The following is a 20,072-nucleotide window of genomic DNA, read 5'->3' on the forward strand; positions in this document are numbered from 1 at the left end:
TGACAGACCTCTGCATATTTATCCAATGTTGGAGAGCAATTGCGTATTCTGGTGCAGCGCCCGAGCAGCTAAGGAACAGCACGCGTGCCGTTTGTGAAGCAGGGTGGTTTGTGATATTGCAGAAGCTGCGTGCGAGCGGGTGGCCATGTCAGCCTATGCACAAGAGGACAGGGCCACTACTGCTTTCAGACAAACAGTCGGAGGGACGTTATCAGCATAAATAGTGGCGTTTGCTTTTTTAGCTTGTCCAGCAGTTTGTTGTCCCTTGGCACATGAGACGAGGTTTCTGTTTGCACACGGGCTTGCGTGGCAGGAGGGTGCTTTGGGTTTACCCCGTGTCCTCTCGTGGATTGATGTCTGAGAAGGGGTGTTCTGGCTGTGTGCTAGAGGGGTGTATGGATTTGGATGTGACAGATATGTCCTGGTTTTGGGATGGCCACACAGGGAAAACAAACTGTGTGCCTCCCCAAAGGTTTAGTTTTGCTTTATAGAGCTTAACCAATTAACTGGTTTTGGTGATGTTTAGAGGATATTCAAATATCCTGTGCTCTGCTCGTGTCCCATCATTTATTCAATAGGAATGAGGTCTCACTGGAGTTTTTTCCTGGTGTTTTAAAGCATTGCAGAAGCTCATCTTGAGCCAAGAATGCAGTAACATCATATTGGAAATCATGGGAAGAGGTAAATACTAGAATTACAAATACCAGATTAAGGTTATTTCTAAATCATACTAGGGCCTACATCCAAGAAAGAAAGATGAGGCTTAATTAGCGATGTACTCTGCTGCGTTAATAAGGAGAAGTAAAAAGAGGCTGAAGCTGAATAGAGACAGACAAAAGGGGTAGCATTCCTGGTTTTGCTGTTGTTAGGACAATACCCTAGATTCCCTTCTCTTGAGACTGTAGGGAGTAACAGCAATGTTTTTTAGCTTGGCTCAGAGTCCCTGTTGTAAGTCTGTTCTCTATTGGTTTTTTTTCCATGTAGCACACCAAGAGGAGTGTAGAGAAAACAGGTTAATTTGGCTGTGTATTAATTTGCTAGGGTAGGAAGCCAACAAGCTATGTTTCTCCAGCTAATACTGCGGGTGCTTGGGGGCTAGCAGAGGGGTGGGCTGGGCCTGGCAGTGGACCAAGGAAGACCAAGCCAAAATGTAGGAGACCAAAGTGGAAGTCGCTGGTTGGTCTGGTTTGGGGCAACCCTGGCTTCAGAAATGAAGTGTCATGGGTGGTGAGTGTTAACAGCAGTGGTCTCATCTGGATCTGGCGTATCCCAGTAACTGCGTCTCATTGCCATCAGGCTGCTTTGGAAAAGCGTGATATTGTGGGCATCTCTGCCTCTATAAAAACAATCTTCAACTTTGAAATTCTTCATCATATCAAGTTTATTTTCCTTAACCAGGCCCTGCTTTCATTCATAGACCTCCCCACGCTCTAGTCACATACGAACAACCTCTTGCCTCTTTTATGCTCTTCTGAGCTGCCTTCAAGCAGCAGTTGCACTGTCTCAGCGTGGTGGTATTTAGCGTGATGTAAGACAAATACATACATCTCTGTCCTACCCAAACTCCTCTTTTCTTCACTGACAGTTATTTAAATGGGAAGTGAGGAAGTATAAGCAAGGAAGCTGTTACCTTCACAAGGGGCACTGCTGTTACCTGCATTGTTCTGGTATCTGGTATCTTCCTTCAGGATGCTGTTTGCCAGGCACTGGGCCTCAATTTCTCCAGTCTTGCAGAGACCACAGTCTTGCAAGCACTTGTATATACCCCTACTCTCAGTATGATGGGATTACATACCTCAAAGTTGAGTACTCGTGAAGGTGCATGCTCAAGCAGGCTTCAAATGGCCTGTCTCAAATGTTACACAACAGTAGAGATGAGAGTGGAATTTAATACAGGCTATTTCTCAATGTTTACTGCTATATCCAGTCTTTTGGTTTATCTGCCTTTTGCTTTAAGGGTTCATGAGAACTGCAGGGTGAAGTCTTTTTTCTGTGTTCCAGGAGAAAAAGAGCTGCTAAGCATTGCTCTGTTGAACCTTGTTCAAAAGCTGCATCACACTGCCCATGCCACTTGCCACCAGTTACCAAATCTCTGGGGTAGCTTCAGCAGCTGAGCTGATGAACAGGCTAGCCAGGAGTACTGCACAATAACTGAGAGACTCAAGAGCTCTGATGCATTTTGAGTTTCTTTTTCAACCCTTATCAGCTTGGAGCAGCTTTTGTTTTACTGTGTTCCTTGGAGGTCCCATTTAAATCACATACGTGGGGCTGGCATAGTGTCTGTCAGCTGTCCTTGTAAATCCGTGATCAGGGTCCCACATAGCTGCAGAGATGATGACTAGCCTATTAGCTAAAGTTCAGAGACGCCAAAGAGCTTTGTGTGTACCATTTGACCTGGGGTTTGAAGGTTACATCCCCTGTTCAAGCACCAACATAAGTGTCGGTTTTCCCAAACCTTTGCTATCACTGTCTGATGCTTTTCCTGCAAAAGAAACAATTTCCTTGTAATAGAATAAATATTGCAGATTTCAATCTGAGTTTTTCTTGTAATGGTCTGTTATGAATGAGACCCAAAGGTGCATAAACAAAACAACAATTTATTTTCTGAATGTTCCCATTCCTGTCCTCACAGAGGCTTGTTCCTATCCAAGCATAGAAAGGATAATAATAATAAAAAAGGTAAGAAATAGTTTCTCCTGTTGGCGAATTGGTGCCTACTCTATTGTCTGGAACGCCCATGCAGAATGAATCCGAGAGCATGAAACCCTGTATCGGTGGGTGAGGAAGCAGCCTGTGATGCGTAAGCAAAGGGGCAAAGCAGTGTTTTGTGGAAAGGTTGTGTGCCCTCAGAGCAGCCTCAGCTGAGCAAGATGGAGGCAGTGGTGGTGGTATGTTACTGACGTACAGGGTGCGTGTATGGGAGGAAGATGATGCTTGAAGAGTGTGACTGAACAGGTCTGTGTGTAATTGCAAATGTGGGATTTGCAATTAAAAGAAAATCTCAGCCACTGTGAGTTTCTGTACATGCCTCCTTGAGCTATTCACGTGAAAGGAAGAATTCCCATTGAAAAGAAAAGCAGGGAAAATGTTTCGGGGTTTGGGATTTTGTTTTTGCTGTAGTTCCGAAGAAATGACATTATCCTCAAATAATACCAGGCTGGTTTACCTTGTCTCTAATTAGACCATTAAAATCACTGACCCTTTCCCAGTGGATCTGATTTTATAGTCGTCTCCCTTCGCCCCCAGCTCTTTGGACACCTGCATTGGATAACTTTGTGTCCTTGGGCGAGAAGGCTGCTGCTGGGAGAGCAGCCGTGCAGGGATGCTGCCGAGCTGTGCAGGGAACGGGCTCCCACTAGAGCGCGCTAGGACAGTTAAAATGGGGATGGTTTTCTTCTGGCATCAGAGTGGAACCCTCAAAGATGCCTATGTGAGACCTTTGTTTTTCAAACAGGGAATCTTGCTAGTTTCCCCATCTTTTGGCTACAGTTTCCCTGGATGAGGCTGGAGTGTGCTGCAAAGCCAGCTGCCTGAGTGCAGTGAGGTTTGGGCTGAGTCAAGCGCTGGGAAAGACCTCTCCGAAGACCCTAGCCTGTACACAGAGGGCAGGGAGAAGCTTTGTTCTCAAGCCTTTTATTTAACTTGCCTCATCTCACAGTCCCTTTGTTTTAGCTTACTGCTCTGTATGACAGAGGAAGTGGAAATCAGTGTTGTACTTTGACAAGGACAGGAGTCCACCTCAAGGTCCCATTAATGGCCTCCTATTGTCATTTGTGCATTTCAAAACTGCCCCTAACAAACTTGCCCATCATCACACAAGAATTTTCTGCCTCAGCCAGTACTTGAACCCAGGCTCCCAGACCCTAGACCTTGTCTGCTACCCTCGTTTGCTTCATGTTTACTTAATTAGCCAGCTGGAGCGTAATTCCTTTCATGATCTACAGTCTAATACATAAAGATGACAGTGACATGAATCTTGGCTTAGGATTCAATTTGCATGTTAATTCCTTGTGGTTCCCCAGATATTTGGAATTTGCTCTGACAGGATCTGGGAGATGATGAAATGCTCCCTGGGTGGGGTGTTCTCCTGTCTCCCAGCGAGAGCCTGGAGGGATAGGTGACATAGTTTTACTGTCCACCAGGCATCATCTGTTGTAGAGCGTGGGCGATCTACAGAAAAAAGCAACGCAAAAGCAAAAAACAAAGCAAAAATTGTCATCGAGGAGTTCTTCTTGGTACAAGATGCAAATAAGAGTCAAGGCTCATTGTAGAGAGTCAAGAAGCATCTGGAAATCAGTGAAGCCTGGCGAGAGAGCCTGCAACAGATTAAGAAGGAATGCAGGCATTTTATATAGCAATCTAGCCTCAGTCATCTTTGGTTCACAAAGTCTCTGAGACACTTGTCCAGGGAAGAGAGAGGCTCTGGAGACAGGGAGGAAAAAGTAATTTCCCCGAGTGGAAGACTAGCCCGTGTTGGCTTTGAAGGGTTTAGGCGCAAACCCCATCACTCAGCTCCATCAAACTTTCTGCTCACCTTTCTATTTAATATCCAGGAGCTGGCTTACAGGGAAGGGCAAATGTTGTGAATCTGTATTCATTTCCAGCTCACTGAGGGACCCGGGAAACCCTGTCAGATTGCTAACAGGCTCATAGGAGACCTGACAGCAAATGCAGACAGAGCTGCCAGTTTGCAGCATGCCTGAAAAAACGGCAGCTTACCAAAGATAGCACAAGGAGGCTCTCCTGGACAGACAGTCATAGGTGGTTATTTATGTGTGTTACATTAGAGCTAACTGTGATCCGGACCCCCGAGAGCTAGGATATAAGATAAAAACAGGTCTTGCCACAAGACCTTGTGATGTGAATGGAAATCATGGCTAAATAGGAGGACAGAAAAAGAGACAGAGTTGTATGAAGAGACATCAGACAGCATCGTACAGCAGTCAGTGCCACAGCCAACGAAGGCTTGGAGCAGTCTCTAACTGGCAGATGTTTTTATTCTAATAGAAGATGTTCTTAGTTGCAGCAATCATCCATTTTCAAATCTTGCTGATTTTACACATAGTCTAATTTTAACAAAAAAAAACCAGAAGGAAAGAGAGAGTGAAACGTTTTTTCATCAATCACTTTTTTTTCCCCTCCCAAGAAACCAGACCAGGTCACTGTATTTTGGCCTTAGAAACATGGAAAACATTTTGATGAAGAATTGTGGAGGAAAAAAGATTAAAATAAATGTTGTTTCTTTTCTGTGTTCAAAACTCGATGGCTTTGGATTCCCCAGGAGTTTCTTGTGCTTTCTGAAAGGCTGTTATCCTGTATGCCCTGCATTCATAATCAGTTGTGGCTCCTTCTTTCTGTTCTGACCTTCCTTGCTCCGAGTCTCCAGTCGCAACAGGACAAATTCTGGCTTTTCAAAATCATCTCACTGAAGTTTTGTGGCTAGGAATGACTAGAAAAGGAAGGGGTTTATTCCCCAGAAAACATCATTAAACCAAACTCTTTTATTTTTTATCTCCATCAAGCAAAGCCAAGTTTTTCAGCTTTTCATTAAGAAACAAGTATTTGAAATTGATCAGGAGGCCTTAAAATGAACATTTCCAGGTTCTAGAATAAACAATGTCATTTTCCAGATAGTATTTTTGAAACAAATAGGATTTAGTCATGTAGCTACTATTCCATTAACCAGGGTCCCCAGGAGAACTTTTGAGCAGGCTTTGCACGGCTCTGGACTTGGGATATGCAAGTTCTGCTTCCTGCATGATAATCCTGTGCAAATTAAGTGAGGGGTGTTTGTGTTTCCCTGCGTGCAAACAGGGGGCAACAACATGTCCGCGTTTGCAGTGCAGTTGAAATCTATTGATGAAAAGCCCCCGGGCAGGACTGAGTTACATTAATCGTAGGCACAGACTCTGCCTGTGTGGATGTGGCAAATCCACCTGTAAGAGACAGGGAGCCTTCAGGATGGGGATGACAAATATGACCCCTCGTTAGGCAGACCTGAGGCAGGTACTAATTACCGTGGAGCTGCAGTCGCAATGCTCACGGTTCCTGCCAGCGTGCAAGCTGTGTCCTGACTTGCTTGTTGATTCCTGCAGATCAGCAGCGAAGAAGGTGGCTGGGTCTGACCCTTTTGGGGCGAGAGCAGGATTAGCATTGGCTTTGAAGTAGTGCACTTTTCCTCCACACTAGCTTTTGGTTTTCTCCATACATTTCAGGCATTGAAACTGTGTCTCTGTGCCCATCTCTGCTCAGTGGCTTTTGTTCTGGAGTCACTGGAGCTATCAGTCGTGTTTTAATTGTGTGGAGCTGTTTTCCTGGGCTAAAAGATGCATGAGGGTGACAATTTTGGCCCCATATGAGTTCAGTGGTGAAAACTGAGCCTGGGACTCAGGCCGAGGCAGCGGGGCCAGAGGGAACTTAATGGGACTTCCTGCAAAACACAACTACAGACTTGCAACTGTGTTCTTCAATTTACCTAACTAATGTTTTTTCCAGCCCCAGTTTTTAATTAATGACAATATTATTAATCACATAATTGTGGCCTCATCCCATTGTCTTATAAGACTTGGGTGACTAATAAGGACAGGGTAACACTTCAGTTTATTTTGCTGTGTTTTATTGACTGATTTAATGCAGTTGAAAAGAAGCAAACATGCTGGGGACAGAATTCCCAAAACATAAAATTTTGCTGACAGTATGCAACATTTAGCTATTTCTGGAGCGCTGGAGAGCAGGATTTTTTTTTTAATTTATTTACACTGCTTTTCACATAAATACACACCTTGTCAGAACCTGGAAAAAGACTTGCTTGGGTCTGATCACGTCCATTTAACTCATCTCGCAAGCACACATCAGCATTATAACAAACACACGGGGGAAGAACGATTTCTCTAGGCAAGAGGCAGTTTAATCACGATGGGTCAGATAAAAATCCTTTAAATAGAACATGGGGAGTTCTTCCTTTATAGATTAACTCCTGCAAGGGGCTGAAATCCCAGTGTTAGGCAGCATCAAATCCCACTGATGCCATAAACCATAACGAGGAGCACAATGAGACTAGGAGTTAAGAATACATGTGATTGAATCATGTGAAACATTTTTTACTCCTGGAGTAATGTAAGAGACTCAGGTCTAATGTTATGGTTTGAGAAAGGGATGGTTAATGCTTCATATCTTGTCTTTTTGTTCAGTTTTGATGTTTCTCTGCCAAAGTCCTCCTTTACTAATCCACTGTTCGTAATTTTACTGGATCATCAGCAGCATCTCATCTGGAAAGGTGGCAGCTCTTTTCTTCAGAGACATTTTAGGCTAAAGAGATCCTCTTCTAAGCATCTTGGGCATAGGGAAGACCCTGAATGCTGAATTTCATGGGGTTCCTTGTATTCCCAAAGAAGCAGGGATAAATGACAAGGCTGCGGGAAGTCCAGCGTTTGAAGTCTGATCTCCAGCTCTGTTGCAGACCTCCAGTGTGACATCTGGAGCAGCTTCTACCCTCGCACAACAGAAATAAGCCAGGGCTATAGTAGGGAGTAAATTTAGCCTTCCCAGTTGAATCCATAAAGAAGTTTCCACATTATTAACAAAAGCATATGCCTTGGTTCCTGCAGCCACAGCCAACATTGCCGACTATGCCAGGCTTGAATTAACACAGGGCTGTGGCTGCTTCTTCCTGGCTGGTGCTGGTCGGAGGCTGTGCCTGGGTCTGCTGGGTGTTCGCCCCGGCAACCCTCTTTGTGTTCAGGGGTGATGTGAGCAGGACTGGATTAAGGTGTGCGCTCTCTACCTGCGGTGCCTCACTTGGCACCAGGAGCATCAGCCGCTGCTCTGCCTGCTGTCACGCTGCTGTCTGTGCATGTGCCTGGCTCTTGCTGGATTCACGCCATCAGTAGTAGCTATATATGCGTTTGCCTCTGAACTCAGCCCATCTTGAAAGATGCTCAACAAAATACGCTCTACTGGTTTTCTTCTGCGCAGGCCAATCTACCATTCTGAGTTGGGCAGAAAGGACCCCGCTTAACAAGGTGCCTCAAAGCTGCTGGTCTGTGCTCATCTGAACCAGCCACCACTAGATTAATTCCTTCCAGTCCTTTCCCATCTTCTGATTTCACCTTTTCACTGCCATCAGTATTCATGTTCTCCTCTGTCCAAAGACTCGTTGTTACTTGGTTTGCAGCTGGCTTTTGCTGATCGCATGACTTCACTGCAGATCTTGCAATTATGAATGGTTTGGATTTTTTTCTGAGGATGATGAGACTCTTGGTGGTTTGTTTTTTTGGTTTTTGGTTTTGTTTTTTTTTTCCAGAAAATGAAGCTCTAGTTCAGTTACTGCAGAAAACTGAAAGTGGTGACTGAAAGTTGCATGAAGGTTGAAAACTAGAAGGCAGACATTCAGAATATATGGAGTGTTTTTATAGATCTGTTGATTTTCAAGCCAGTTTCACAGTTTCCAAGCCTAACTTGAAAGTTTTGAGTGTTTGGGGTAGGCAGTACTACACAAACAATATCCATTTCAAATACATGTGCAGCCACAAGCCTCTCGTTGGCACTGTGAAAACATTGCTATTTCTCCTACAAATAATACCACATAATATTATTCATACTACTTTGATGTCCCAGTTGGAGCTGGTCATGCAATGCACCAGTTTCTTTTTTGTCTTGCTACTTATTTCTTTTACTTCCACCTGGTAGCTGAAACACTACAGCCCTCTGAGCTTGTTTTACTATTTTCCCCTGATTTTCAGGTGCTCAGATTAGCACTTACTCGTCTTTGCAATCCTTGCCTTTGCCCCTTGTTCTCTTCTCTAGGACATGATCAAAATTTGTTTGCACAGGATTTTTATGAACTTCTGCACTCACTAACGATGGGCCAACTTGTCTTTTGAAATTTCCCCCATCAGTTTTCCACTTTGACATCTCCTGCATCCTGCCATTCCTTAGCATTAATTTCTATCACTTCCCCCGATTTTCCAGGAAGAAATTCTGATTAGGCAATAAATGCTGGGCTATCCATCATTTTATGCCAGTCACAAGTTACATGGTGCTTCTCAGCCTATAAGGTACAGCTTGTTCTTAATCAACTGAAGTGAGCCACAGGTAAAAGAGCTAAAGACCTGATTTCCATTGCCATCCCCTTGCGATCCTGTCTAACACTATGGAAGTAAGGCAGAGCCATTTTAAGTGCCATGTAACAGTGCAGCACAGCTGACTAAAAACCTGCAAAGCTCAGATGGTTTCACAAAAGTCCAGTCAGTCAGCTTTAATTTGATTTCAGGTCTTATTTTAATTTATTTACAGTATCGCCCATTATGTGTAGAGTGTTTGCTAAACACTGAAGAATAATGGTCCTGTCCCATGTAGCTGACAGCAGAAAGGCTGACAAAGGGAAGGAATGGGCTGACAAAGGGAAGGAATGCAGTAAAAGTGGTAATTTATGTATGAGTCATGCTTCCCAGCCAGCTGTGCTGATAAAAAATGGCCAGTTTTATGGGAAGGCTGGAAAACAACAACAACGAAATTACCTATGTGAAAAAAAAACCAAACCAACAAAATATTTGGACCAGCACTTTGATTAAAGATGACTTATTGCCGACAGCACAGGGAAGGGAGTCCTGGAGAGGCATTTAGATTTATCAGATGCAGGCCTGTGTAGGGGAAGATGTTTCTGGCATAGACACCTGCACCTAAGACAATATGAAGATAGCAACAGCAGATCTTGCCTACGGCACAGAAAAAGCTGATAAGGAAGCAGGAAAACAGAAGATACTAAGTGTGAGAGATGAGAATTGATAAGGCAGGGGTGGAGTTACGAGCTGAGGGCAGTTGGAGTGAGTGGAGGTAGTTTTTCAGCAAATTGCCCAGTAGTCCCATATCCACCTAATGCAGAGAATTCTGCAGGCAGGTTTGTGTTTTCATCCACCAGCGTGACTTGGGGTCTGACTTTGCTCCACTTAGAGGCAATGACAGACTCCTATTGATTCATGGGAGCCTTCGAAATCAAAGAAAACTTGCTGTGGCAACTGGCTAATTCAATAAAAGCATTGATTTCTCCAGCTGGACAATTAAAGAGCATGAATGCAGTGTAGCTGATTTCTGTCTCTGAATTAATGTAACAAATGATCATTGATTCAAGTGAGAGGAAACTGTACCCAAAGGAAAGGACCTTCCATATTAAAAATTCCCCCAGCCTATGTGAGTTCGTCTTCAATGTGCCACAGATAGAGCTAGTTACCATTCATTGGCAACCCTTTGCCTGCATTTCCCTACCTAACCTGTCACTGTGTTGTAGAGCACCCTTGGGTTCTGCGTCGACAGCCATGGAACAGTCTGGGGTTTGTCTGAAACAGTGGCTTTATCAGCCAGCATTCCTATGGAGAGTTTGAGAGTCACTCTTTTGGACTGAGACTCTTAAGTACCCACAGAGCGAAAGGCAGCTTACAGCCATGCTTGTCTATACTTGGCACAGCTGAGCTGTCTGTGCCTGATGTTTATTGTAAAATAAAACCAGTCTTCATGTTCATACTTTTCTTCCTTTAATTCTCCAGCAACTGAAAAAGGGTTTCCCTCAGCCACAGCACAGCGGCACCAGTCTGTAGGTTGTTTCAGCCACTTCAAAAATGGGATGAAGAATGATCTCTGCAGCTTCTCTGTCTTTCCTCCTAATGCAGTTCCTGGTTTCTCAGGGACATCGAAGTCAAATACTGTATCTGCATCCCCACTGCAGTTAATGGGAGCAGGCACCTCGAAACATTTGTCCCAGGACAAAGCTGAAGGTGACTCATCTCTGCTCTTTGCAGTATGCATCTGTGTTGGTTAGCAGGACTTAGGAGTTATTTGACTAGGTCCTCCTCACCTCACAGAGCAGCCGAGGTAAAGGCAAACACACAGGGACAGGGAAGACCCCAGAAAGGGGATGGAGGAGCCCATGGGGTTCAAAACAGGTAGTGGGAGCACCTCATAGCATCACTTCAGATGAATGGCACTAGATTTCCCCTGGGTTCGAGACAGCTGTCTTTTCCCCTACAGTGGGGAAGATGCTTTGAGCCACATCAAAGCCATAAAAAAGGAAATTCTCAAAGCACTCACCATAGCTGAGAATGGGCCCTGATATTTTCAGGGCTGCTGGGCAGTTGCAGACTTAGGTTGTAGCTTCATGCTTTGCTGCCCTGACTCAGGGGTCAGTGTCTGATGCATTACAGTGACACTTCTTTCATAGGCAACTGGTTTGCCGCTGTCCATTTGTAAACCCCTTTAGCCTGTTGAGATTAGCTTTAATGGTCTTGAGGCATATGGCTAAAACTTGAACTAACTGCGCCTAACTAACTGCACCACAGAAGCCCTGGCAGATCAGACTGCAGGAGTCCCAGCTGCTGACAAGACCGGCCACCAAGGGTGACTAGCCTTGCAGCAGGGAACGCATCCCGGCTCCTAATTTGCAGGCTGGCTAGTGTATATGAGCTGCCAGCGGAGGTGGGTGCCATGGGTATGCTGCAGCGCTGGCACAGAGGCACAGTTCCTTCTGCTGTTTCCTGCCAGGGATGGTAACTTGGAGTGCAGGGGCAGGACAGGCAGTGACATTTTAACAGCTACGGTTGTTTGCATCACTGTATGAGAGTCAGGGCACTGACCTGGGGAATGTCTCATTTTCACATTGATCCATGGGCTTTGACGTAGAGCAGGCTCGCCTTGATAACAGATGGGACATCCCAACACACACTGACCTGCCAGAGATACCATCTCCTATCATCACCTTGCAACAGTAGGCCACCGCTTCTGTGCTTGATGCCTTTTTTTTTTCTTTTCTAGTAGCCCAGACCTGCAATAGACATGTTCTGAGAGGCCCCAGAAGACACAATGCACCTTCTGCTCTTCATCACAGGAACAGGACTTAAGAGGTGTGATAAGAGTTGTGGAGCATGAACGGAGCAGGATGCTCAATGCTAGAAGGGAGGAGGGATATTTTGATCAGTCACCAGGATAAAAGCTAAGCTGCTTTACAACATAGCCTGATAGAAAGTGGCTGTTAGAAAAATGTGTCTATTAAAAGGTCAGGTGTGGTCTTGTGTTCTGGACTGACACTTGCACAAGATGGTAAATGATACATAATGATACCTTATTAGGTTAATTTTGTCTATTTGGGGTCGCCATGAACAGCCCATTAGAAAATAACAGTTTTCTCAGAGGATGCCAAATGGCTGGTTGTTATTATTTCTGCAAATACTACTGAATCTGTAACTTGTTTGAGAGCAGCTTATTGCAATATTCAGTGGTCAAATTTGGAGCGTTAACTGGATAGATAGCTACTTAGTGTGCTTCTCTTCACTGATCATGGGAACATAATTCTTAGATTCAAATTTCTCATGTGCAACGGCCAGAGGGACAACCACAAGTTCAGTTTTGCTACCCCAAACCATTCAAAAATTGTGACATCTTTGCATTATGTGGTCTTTCTGATGTCCATGTCTTTTTAGAGTTTATGTTTTTCAACATTTCTTTTCAGTTGTGAGGGCTGAAAATGGATCTTTTGCTTTAAGGAATGACAGTTCTCTCACTCACACCCCAGATCCTGGCACCAGGAACATTAGGGAAAAAATTAAATACCTGAGAGCACCAAACTGCAAATGTTGTTTCAGAATAAAACACAGGATTTGCTCCCACTAAACTGTCAGTACTCCTGCTGCAAGTGTAGAGTGCTGGCTGAAAAGCTCTGTGAAAAGCGCCAAACAGACTTGTTTGAAAATTCAGGTACGCTTTTACAGACTTAGAACTTTTTCCCCAGTAGTAACATAGCTCCACTCTTGTAACTGCTGGTAGCTGTCACAGAAGCTTTCTGTTTCCTAGCAAAAAGTACCAGAGGCAACAGTGGTACGTTCAAGAGAGCTTTGATGCAGAATGTTCAAAAGCATGATTTCTATTCCCTCTCCAAAGCCTGGCCCCCCAGAAATCTTCCTTGACCTCTTCCCGGTATGAAACAGTCCCACATGGGCTTTGGTGCTCTTCTTCATAAGATTCTTCCATGTCCTCCCCACATGCATCTTGCCAAACAGACAGCTGAAATGTTACCAGCAACACTTTGTTCTGGGGATGGATTTTGATTATTAATAAGATGGTCAGGAAGAATGGGACTATTTCATGTGTTGTCAAAACAGCACAAGTAGGATGCTGCTTTTATGAGACTTGCCAGTGTCCCTCCCTCCTCTAGATCATCTCTTTCATGTGCCTGAGCAGGACTGAGGTGATAGTCTGCTTCATGAAGAGCTGTAACAGCATAGGAAACAGCTCAGGAGGTAGTTTACAAACAGCAAAGAGAAAACTCGGAGACAGAACAAAAAAGAGCAAAAAAAAGAGCTGATTGCTGGTTTAAGTTGAATTTGCACTACCTTCCAAGCAGGCATTCCAGTATGAGTACATTAAATTCACATATTACTCAAGAGCCAGGGCTATTTAGCAATAAAGACCTCTGGCACTGAAAGAGACTCAAACCAAATCTTTCCAGCCAGCAACAAAAAGCAAGGAGTGTCGTGCTTAAGATCACTGGGTCGCATAGCTTGTTAAGGCAAGAGGCTGGAGGCTGATTTGTGCAATCACTGCAAGTGATGTCCTGTGACACACTCACTGTCATAGATAACTGCCTTGGAGATTAAAAAAGAAAAAATTAAATATAGTCCTACAAATGCAGTTCTGTAGCCACAGTAAATTAAATTGTGCACGCACGCGCGCGCACACACACACACACACAGAACATGGGGGCTTTTTGAAACTTGATCCAGGCTGCATTTGGAATTGGTTTTATAGCTGTTGATTGTTATCTGCGGAAAAAAATAACTGCAAGCGACGCTTGTTGTGCGTCCCAAAAATGAGGAAAAAAAAGGCTTAAAGCCAATGTGTGCAGCAGAGTCTTGTCTGGAAGTCCCCAACTTCCAGTCCAGGGCAAAGGAAGAAGGCAGTGTGGGGTTTTCACATTTTCTCGTGTAGAAAGGAGAAGATGCCTGACTCCACAGCTTTCCTGAGATTTGAATAATGAACTAGTTCTAACTAATGTTTATATTAAGGTTTGACTTCTGTGGTGCTTTGCATTGCATCCACAGCATGCAAAGTGCCTTCCTGCCATCAAGGAGAGGCCTTCAGCTCCCACAATCTGGAGCCCCAGTCCTGCAAGGATGCCATCACAGGCTTTTCTTCCCATATGTGGGTAGCTGTTCCACATTAAAGTTGTCTGTGGAGTTAAGCACGTGTATAGATGATTGTAGAAGTGGGGCTTTGGGTTATTTAAGGGCTACAAATTTTAAGATGGTTTCTTCTGGGGATTATGCAGGCAGATGTGAGTTTGCCGTGCCCATACTCTGAGGTAAACCTCAGCTGTGGAAGTGTGTCTATAGTTAGCTGATACACCATGCCTCTCACCATGGCTGCATTTGCATTGTTCCTGCTCAGCTCAGAGCCGAAGAAGAGGTCACATCTGTGTTATTGATCATGGCTGAACTACCCACACCGTGGTGGGAGTCCCAGCTTGGGTCTCTCTTCAGCAGCAGGGAGGAGGATGATAGGAGAGTGACTCAACGCACCTAAGTTGGCTGCATGCACAGAAACGGTCTATGAAGCCCTCTGCCACAAGAAAGCACCTGAATGTAGTGTTACCAAGCTACCTTCCTACCAAGTGAAGGCAGAGGCCCCCAAATTACCTAATTTTCAGGGGACTGAACATACTTAACTCTAAGCATTGCAGCCACAGCTATGCGTGCTTCTAAAAATCAAGGGAATTATAAGGACTCTTCAATATTTAAGGAAAGGTGCTGCTGAAACTACCTGTGCTCTCACCCCAGAGTGGGGGGGGGGGGGGATTATTCCACCTTCTTACATGCATGAGAGTTTTTTGTCAGAATCTATCTCCCTTCCCAAAAACATTGTTTAATCGATGTTTGATAAGGATTTTTTTTAAATCAACTTTTCCATGAAATTTAAGATAGTTTACTGTCAAAAACCATCCATTTGGACCACTTGTAAAAAATTGCATCAAAGTGGCATTAATATATGGGACTGAGCGAGTCTCTGTAAATACCAGTGGTGTAGGAACGCAGTGTTTACATTAATGGAACCTCGAGGCTCTTGCCTGTCTCAAAATGATGCATTCTTGGGCAACCTTTGTGCCCAAAGCAATGCGAAAATAGCCATGCAGCTCAGAATTGCTTGCAATATTTTATTCCATTGCTAGCCTAGCCTTTTTCCAAATTAATCTGTGCCTAACTTGCTTCATGTAAATGCAGGAGACAAAATGTTGGTTCTACAATAGTTGGAGTAGTCATGCAAGCCAATGTCTCGATATCACAGACTCCTTAATATTGCTGTTCCTGTGCTGAGAGGAGACGTTTTTCCTATGGGAGATGGTTGATCTGTTGGTTGATGATTTCTGCTATTATATGTTGTGTTATTTGCGCACTTTAGGTTTTTTCATACAAGTTAAACAGCCTGCACTGGTGAGAAGGTTAATGCCTTGCAATGTTATCTGACTGACACTGGATATTATCTCCACATTTATCCTCTGGTTTAACTTCTAGGAAGTTATATCTCAGATAAATATCACAATCCCATTTGCCCTCAGAAGTCCTTATTGCCGTCTTTGAATTATCAGAATGGCACAAACTGAGGCTTGTTCACCCATTTCTAGTGAGATACGTGTATATATGTATGTATATTATAGTCTGTCTTGAAACTAGTTTTGGAAAATAAGGCATCAGCTAGCTCCTTTCAAGGGGTTACATAGATTAGTGTCTACGGAGAGTGCACTCTTTCATGGTATTTTTTCCTCAAGCAGACATCTGATGCTACTTCTGTTTTGTGCAGGCAATGAATGTTGCTTCTAGTGCATCATCAAATGTCTCGTTATTAAGTAATTAGAGAATGGTTTTTATAAGCATTTTGACTGTGAAGAGCCCCAATTACTATTATTACTACTACCTTCTGGCAATGGAGAGGAAGACACTGGTGAATCCTCCTTTGATGTCTGTTGAAACAAGCTGAAGAAAAAGGGCAGACCTTTGGACTCTAAATAATGATACTATCTGTAAATAATAAAGCTCTTCAGGGCCCTTTGTAGACAGACTGTAACTTCCTGCCGAAAGGTATTCATCTTCATGCACAGGCACAGTGTCTGTCCTGTGTTCCTCTCTTACCGCTGGTCCAGCTGCATTTTGTGGCTGTAAATTTCTTACAGAACATATTTCTTATTGTGGTAGTTGTAATGGCATCTGAAAGGACACACATCTAGGGGTTGGTTGGGGGTTTTTTTTGATAATTTAAAAGTTTTTCCAGACAGAAATTTTGTTTGGGCAAGAAAAAAAACAAGAAGCAACAAACAAGGTCATTTATTTGAGATTTCCAGACATCCAGACTGGAGGTGACTAGAATTCTGGCCAGTTCTGCAACTTGGTAGCTGCAAAACCCGGCAAGTCATTTGGGATGTCTTGGACTTTGGACCAGGGAGCCCAGAACATAGTCACCAAACAACCTTGCTAACAGACAAGGGGATCTGCCAGGCTTGCCAGATATCCAGAGGTCCTGGACTAATGGCTCTAGACAACTTGTTTTTCATCTTTGCAGTGCACATCTAGTAGGACCAGTACAACCAGGACCTGTCTGACCTGCTGAGGAGGTCCTGCACGGGGGATCGCTATATGCCCACCAAGCATGTATTGTTTTGGGTGTGATTGACTATCTGTGGCTATCCAGAAGGTGCTGGATTTGCTGTGCCGTTAGTGCAAGTCCGTCCAACAGTACTTGAGTTTAACGTCTCCTTTTTCTCTGTTCCATACCCAAGAAAGCTTCCATGTGATAGCAAAGTCACAGTATCAACTCTAGACTTTGTCTTGCTGTCATTTCTGTTTTAAAAATAAAACTGCAGCATGCTGTTAGATAAGTCCAGCAGTGACAACTCTCTGAGGTATAAATCTAGAGTGGGGTCTTGCCCGTTTGGTCATCCAGGGATGGGCATATCATAGCTAAAGAGCTCTGTGTGTATCAAGGGCAACTCCCAAGATAAGGGCACATCATGCAACTGCTAGTGAGGGCGTACTGGTGGCAGGCAGCTGAGTAATTGCTAACTCTAGATCTGCAGTTGAGGCCCAGGTACATGCCAGCACATCTTACAGCAACTCCCAGGGAGCCGCTGTCTTCCCCAGCACGTGTACCACATCTGCTCCCCAGCTCTCCAAGGTACCTGCTGTGTGTCTTGTGCTCAGGCACATACAGATTTTGAAATACAGGCCATAAACTCAGAGCATGCCTTATAATAAGCCCTTCTCATGTGCACGGCTCTGCCTTCAGCTCAGTGAATCAGATCAGAAGCCTTCATGAAGGACCAGACTGTTTTCTCTCAGGAAGGGGGCCGGAGTGCCAGTCATTAGGGAAAGGAGGGGTGAGCACTCTTCTCCAGGCTGATTACTGAGGCTCCGGTTGAGCCAGCCTCCCTTGCCCATACAATGAAGATTGCCCATCTCCATTGTATGAGTCAGAGAATCAAACCCTCTTTTGGGACATCTGTCTTTTATCAGTGACCTGAAGAGGGAGAAGGGTTCTTTAACCTTTCCTTTGCTATAAATTAAGGAGCTTTCAAAAACAGTTGGTAGGTGAACAGGCCCTTCTCTGCTTCTGCCTGTGCTCCTCCATCACCGTAGTGCTTGTATGACATTATTACACCACATATTTTTCTTCTACAGCAAGCCCGTTCCCAGCTATAGGAGGCTGACAGGCCTTGTGTAACTTGTCATTACTCATCAGCACTCCCTATACTCGTTTAGATCTCAGGGTGTGGTTTTAATTAGCTGATTTTGTAATAACACCCAGGTGACTTGGTGATGGATAGACACCCTAGAAACCTATTAAATAGGAGTGTAGTGACTCTGTGTCCTTAGAGTACTCTCTCAGATTGTTGTTTGCTTCTAGAAATTGAGTCTGTGGGGTTGTTTGTTCATCCTTCCCCATAGCTTCCAAACCTGTTGGTTGAATTCCACCAGGTTATGCTGGTGGATAAATCCCACAGAAATGATCAGACCTGTAGATATTCATGGAAATGTGCAACCAGCTAGAAGAGAAAGAATACATTAAGTGCCTGGACTGAGAATCCTGTGCTTGTTTAGGTAACAGAAAATCCATGTGGGAAGGAGCATGTATGAATGTCCCAGCTATGGGGGGAAAAAACATTGCTTGCAACTCAGTTACCAAATCTGAGCAAACTGGACTATAAGTAGGTGTTTTATTATCATATAATAACCTTAATTTATGTTTTTTCCTGTTGCTACTTTTAAGTTCTCTTATCTCAGCAGCTTAGTGATGTCTTCCATTTTGCTAGGCTTCTGTGGTCTTCAGCATGAAGCTGCTTGGGGCTTTGAAATGGTCTGCCATCAAGGTATGTGCTTGGCCAAGGACTTTTTAGTATTTGATATCAGATACAGTCAGACTTGTATATCCAAAGACTCTATATTGTTTGGAGCTAAACAAAGCTTTGCTTTGGTTGTCTTTATAACACTGAGCAGGTTTTTGGTCTAGTTGGTTGCCTTTTGAATAGCTCAATAAAATCAAGTGGTACCCTCTGTACAAGTTGAGCTTTTGCTTTACCTCTGTTTTGGTGGAGTTTCATCGGCCTTATTTTTCAGTGGTGACCTTAGATCTGAAATAACAAGCTCTTTTTTAATCTTATGCAGTCAAAACCGTTAAATACCTTCCTAAGAATGTCTTGCCCCATGTTCTGCAAGTTAGACAGCTGTTTGGTCATCTGCACGCACCTGTACTCAACCCGGATATGTATTTGGGTCTTTCAGCCCACTATTTCAGGCTCAGTGGAAGGGTGTCTGTCCCTGCATAAGCATACTTGTTAGCTGGTCCCAATTTTGTGTGGGAGAAGCAAGATGAGCATTCTTTTTCAGTACTGGTGATCACTGCTCTGTTGATACTGGCTTCATGTGCAGTGTTGCAGTATCTATCAGGATATACGCTCTTGGTGTTACTTCTTTCTACTTCTTCAAGTCAACCAGCTGTGAAGCCAATCTTGCATTTATTATGGAACAAAGAAAAAAACTTCTTTTCTAAATCCACATGACAGAGTTATCTTCCCATCGTGTGCAGAAGACTATAGTTAATTTTTAACTTAATACAATTTTAATGTTTCAGGAAATGTATGTTTCCATTGTATACAGAACAGCACACTATACAGCTGCTGTCACAAGCACATCTTGCCCCTGCTGTTACCTTATCCTTGCAGTCTGTCTTCAGGCCTTTTAATTTGGAAGCTGGTTTGTTGGAGTTTTTTGGCAGCTTTGCTGACGCTTTCATTTGGAAAGCACGGTTCTCCCCAGCCTTGGAAATACCCATTGTTCTTTGCAGTCAAATCCGTTTTTCACAGTGACCTTGCTTTGACCTTGTTATCAGTCTTACCATAAATAGTGTGATCTCTATTTAGTCCATCTGTCAGCTGTCCAGGTTCACATGACAGGGCATGAGCGTTGCCACGCAGATTGGAAACCAGCTGAATGCACAAAGAACGATACATGAGAAATGTCGGAGGATTTGGATGCTAGTAGCTGTCTAATGTCTTGTTGCAAGCCTTGGCATTAGATCTCGTCTTAACGTTGTTAATAATCTGGAGGAAGGGTTAAAGGACACGCTAATGAAACTTGCAATGATATCATCCGCTTGCTTTTACAAAGCAAGGCTCTTGAGCAAAGTTTGCATTGAAACAGGCATGCCAGTTGTTGCATCAGGTAATGCCCACTTGCAAGCCTTGGGATTCAGTGGGTTTGTGTAGATTGAAAGTTAGACCCTGGCCCCGAGAATAAGAAAGGGGAGAAAGGGATTTAATTAAGGAGGCACCACACATAACTGAGCACAGTGGACACCAAGTTAGTGAGCTTGAATGCATACTCTGAAGAGCTGTACGTTGCTGGGCTTATTTGATGAGCAAGAGGGTGGAATAGAAGGGGCGCGTGGCTCTGCTGGTGAACTTTTACTGTACCAGGGAGAGACTAAACTGGGGTTATTTGTGCCTGCCAGGATCTATCAGGAGCAGCTGCCTTTCACTGTCCATT

Source organism: Gymnogyps californianus, chromosome 7 (genome assembly GCF_018139145.2).
Source record: "Gymnogyps californianus isolate 813 chromosome 7, ASM1813914v2, whole genome shotgun sequence".
Lineage (NCBI taxonomy): Eukaryota > Metazoa > Chordata > Aves > Accipitriformes > Cathartidae > Gymnogyps > Gymnogyps californianus.